This window comes from Grampus griseus (genome assembly GCF_964374135.1).
Source record: "Grampus griseus genome assembly, chromosome: 4".
Classification (NCBI taxonomy): domain Eukaryota; kingdom Metazoa; phylum Chordata; class Mammalia; order Artiodactyla; family Delphinidae; genus Grampus; species Grampus griseus.
This window is the reverse complement of record NC_138997.1, coordinates 40,459,734-40,464,057: the sequence shown is the minus strand read 5'-3', so window position 1 is coordinate 40,464,057 and position 4,324 is coordinate 40,459,734. Positions and strand designations below refer to the sequence as shown.

Below are 4,324 nucleotides of genomic sequence, written 5' to 3'. Positions count from 1 at the left end.
TTGAATATATACCCTCAAAAATAAATATTCACTTAATGTGGCCTTATCTGTTTATGATATCAAAAGGTAGGTTTTATTCTCCCAAAATAAATGTTCTAAGATAAATTCAAGATTCCTTTGAATAAAAAAAAATACACCTTCTAAAACAGTGAGCTTACAAAATAATGCAGTGGATTGCTAGGCATACTTAGTGTAATAGGAAAGTATGCTCACCGAGAAAGAAATTTGAAAAATGACTATAAGCCTTTATGGAAAATTGTAACAAGGTCTTTACTTCATTTGCTTTTATCTATGTCATAAATACTAGAAGATAAATTGGACAGTTTGTGACGAAAGTTAGAAAATTTTTTCCATAAAACGAATTTAGGAATCTTTCCTGTTGGCTCTATCTTCCAATCCACCTTCACTGTGTTAAAGAGATAGCGAGTTCTTCCCGATTTTTGGTTCAAGTGAGTGGTTTCCGAATTGACTGGACTCTCAAGGTAGGGAGTTCCTGCTCAGGGTTTCCCCGTCACCAGATCTGTGACTTGTCCAACTTTGAAAATGATCGCAGCCAGTTCATGTTTCACGTGCTGTGTCCGTGGGACAGGTAAAGCTGTGAGAAGCACAGTATTCCCAGCTGTGCACTGCTGAAGAGCATCGTAAGGTAGGTTTTTCACTTATTAAAATGCTTTAACAAGTAGGGATCCAGAACAAGCCTGGTTACTCTCACTTTAGCAGGTATTTGAATTGCTGTCGCAATCACCTTCCCCACGACCCATCTGGCATGGATGGATGAATGAGCTATTGACGTTATGTGGCTTTGGTCACCTGGAGGTCTCCCATGCCGCGGCGCTTCGGCCCTGGAATCCACCCCCTGTGGCAGCAGAGCGGGGTCAGCAGTCACCTCAGGGCTCCACTGTCCGTAAGCTTTCTTAAGTCAATATTTAAAGTTTTCCATGCTATAAAAAGAGATGCGATTTTTAAAAAATAAAAAGTGTATCACTAATTTTATCATGTGCAGGCTTTTTGTCTTTTGTTTTTTCCCCTCTGGCCGTGCAGTGAAAGGGCAGAGTCCTAACCACTGGACCACCAGAGAATTCCCTATCATGTTCAGTTTTAGGTGAAATCAATTTTATTTGATGTCATTCTTATCAGTAAAATTCATTTTGAATTTGGTAAAAGACTGATAATTTATGTTCTTTCTTAGAAAATGCATGAGAAAATTATGAGGATAACTTTTTTTTTTTTTTGCGGTACGCGGGCCTCTCACTGCCGCGGCCTCTCCCGCTGCGAAGCACAGGCTCCGGAGGCCCAGGCTCAGCGGCCACGGCGCACGGGCCCAGCCGCCCCGCGGCATGCGGAATCCCCCCGAACCGGGGCACGAACCCACGTCCCCTGCATCGGCAGGCGGACTCCCAACCACTGCGCCACCAGGGAAGCCCCTATGAGGATAACTTTTGATCATTCAGGATTCTCCCCATTGTACTAGATGGTCTAACATTTGGCGAATCTAATATTTCCACATACTTAGGTCAGTTTCTATGCGATGTAATAACTGTCTGCCCTATGGCTAATGCAAAGAATAAATAGTGGTATATGAGAATATTCTGAATGGCCAAAATGACAGTCAAAATATCCTTCTTAAGTAAAAAACTGATAAGGTAAATAATCATATTTCTTTTGCATTTTGGGAAATAACTAGTTCAGTCATATTAAAATGTAAAGAAAACAAACTAAAAGAACTTAAGCTACCATTACATCTCTCTTAAACTAGAAAAAAAAAGTAAACACCAATGTTGGCAAATGAAACACAAATATTGACTAGTACAATGATGTTGTAAATAGCCCTGTAGATTATTCAGTCTTTTTGGAGAGCAATATAACAATAGGGGGCTTCCCTGGTGGCGCAGTGGTTAAGAATCCGCCTGCCAATGCAGGGGACATGGGTTCGAGCCCTGGTTCTGGAAGATCCCACATGCTGCGGAGCAGCTAAGCCCCGTGCACCACAACTACTGAGCCTGCGCTCTGAAGCCCGCGAGCCACAACTACTGAAGCCCTCGCGCCTAGAGCCTGAGCTCCGCAACAAGAGAAGCCATGGCAATGAAGAGCAGCCCCCGCTCGCTGCAACTAAAGAAAACCCGCACCCAGCAACGAAGACCCAACGCAGCCAAAAATAAAAATAAATTAAATAAGTAAAATTTTAAAATATGACAATAGGTATAAAATTATACTACTTTGAGAAATGTATAAGAATTACTCCAATCCAAAGGAATAAAGAATATTTACAAAGATATTTATGCTCTCCTTCATAACAAAAAAAATCTGAAAACCACAAATCCTAATCATGATTTTTCTTTCAACCATGTTTTAAAATTGGAGTATAATTAATATACAATGTTGTGTTAGTTTCAGGTGTACAGCTAAATGATTCAGATATGTATATACTTTTTCAGATTCTTTTCCATTATAGATTATTACAAGATATTGAATATAGTTCCCTGTGCTATACAGTAGGTCTTTGTTGTTTATCTGTTTTATGTAGAGTGTATATATGTTAATCCCAAACTCCTAATTTATGCGCCCCGCCCAACTATCCTCTTTGGTAACCATAAGTTTGTTTTCTATGTCTGTGAGTCTATTTCTGTTTTGTGAATTTATAAAAATTAATTTTTTCGTAGCCAACATTCATTTACACGTTCCCACATCTACAGTTTTTTTTTTTTTTCTTCATTCCTTTTTGTATCTCAGGCCTTTTTCCTCTAGGATCTATATTTACTATTGGCTTTAGAATCTCCTTTAGTGAAAGCTTCCTCATGATGAAGTGTTTTATTTTTTAATTAATTAATTAATAATTAATTTTTGGCTGCATTGTGTCTTCCTTGCTGTGCCCGGGCTTTATCTAGTTGTGGCGAGTGGGGGCTACTCTGTTGTGGTGTGCGGGCTTCTCATTGCGGTGGCTTCGCTTGCTGCGGAGCACAGGCTCTAGGCGTGCAGGCTTCAGTAGTTGTGGCACTTGGACTCAGTAGTTGTGGCTCACGGGCTCTGGAGTGAAGGCTCAGTAGTTGTGGTGCATGGGCTTAGTTGCTCTGCGGAATGTGAGATTTTCCCAGGCCAGGGCTCGATCCTGTGTTCCCTGCATTGGCAGACAGATTCTTAACCACTGCACCACCACGGAAGATCCGATGATGAAATGTTAATATTTTCTTCTTTCAGAAAATATTTTTATTTCACCTCCAATCTTGAAGTATTTTTGGCTGCTAGAGAATTCTCAGTTCTCGTTATTTTCTTTTAGCATTTTTAAATATACCATTCCACTATTGGCTGGCTTCCATTGTTTCTTTTTTTTTTTAAGTTTATTTGTTTTATTTATTTATTTTTGGCTGCGTTGTGTCTTCCTTGCTACATGTCGTCTTCCTCTAGTTGCCGCGAGCGGGGGCTACTCTTCGTTGCGTTGCGCAGGCTTCTCATTGCAGTGGCTTCTCTTGTTGCGGAGCATGGGCTCTAGGCACGTGGGCTCAGTAGCTGTGGCTCTCGGGCTCTAGAGCGCAGGCTCAGTAGTTGTGGCACACGGGCTTAGTTGCTCCGCGGCATGTAGGATCTTCCCCGACCAGGGCTCGAACCCGTGTCATGGAAGATTCTTAACTACTGCACTGCCGGGGAAGCCCACTTCCATTGTTTCTATTCAGAAGTCATCAATAAGCCTTACTACACCTTTGGAAATAATGTTTCTCTCCCCAGCTGCCTGTTATCTTACTCTCTTATTAGTTATTTTTCATAGTTTTACGTGGAAATTTACAACATACACTAAATTAGGAATAATCATATTATGAACTCATGTACCCACTACCCAATTAAAAAATTATCAGTGTCATTCCAAACTTGTTTTATTCTACCTCTTTCTTTTTATGCTGTAAATACCGTATACCATATCATTTTAGCATAAATATTTTTGTATGTATCTCTAACAGGTAAGAACTTTCTTTAAAAGATAACTAAATACCATTGTGATGTCCATGTTTAAATTTCCCTTAATGTGTTTAAAAATTGTCTTGTCAGAGTTGATAGTTCAAATCTGTTTTCAATAAAGGTGTATACTTTGTATTGGATTAATGTACCTTTTTTTAGTCACAACTTTTTTTTTTAGTCACAACTTTAAAGAGATATAATTCACATAACATAAAATTTATTTTTTAAATGTACAATTTAGTGGTTTGTAGTAAGTTTACAGAGCTGTGTAGTCATCACCACTTTAGAATTTTTTCTTCAAAAAAGGAATCCCATACACATCAGCAGTCATTTCCTACTGTGTCTTCTTCTAGCCCCTGGGCAAGTATTAATCTAT

At 39.5% G+C, this 4,324-nt stretch overlaps 1 pseudogene across 1 annotated transcript; it reads right to left on the bottom strand.

Annotated features, from left to right (window-relative positions):
- Positions 1-403: 403 nt before the first annotated feature.
- Positions 404-3,997, bottom strand: LOC309822261 (small ribosomal subunit protein uS17m-like; annotated as a pseudogene). Its single transcript has 2 exons — positions 3,983-3,997; positions 404-856 (listed from the first exon to the last, which is right to left on the bottom strand). The product of its transcript is annotated as a small ribosomal subunit protein uS17m-like (transcript).
- Between the last annotated feature and the right edge of the window lie 327 nt (positions 3,998-4,324).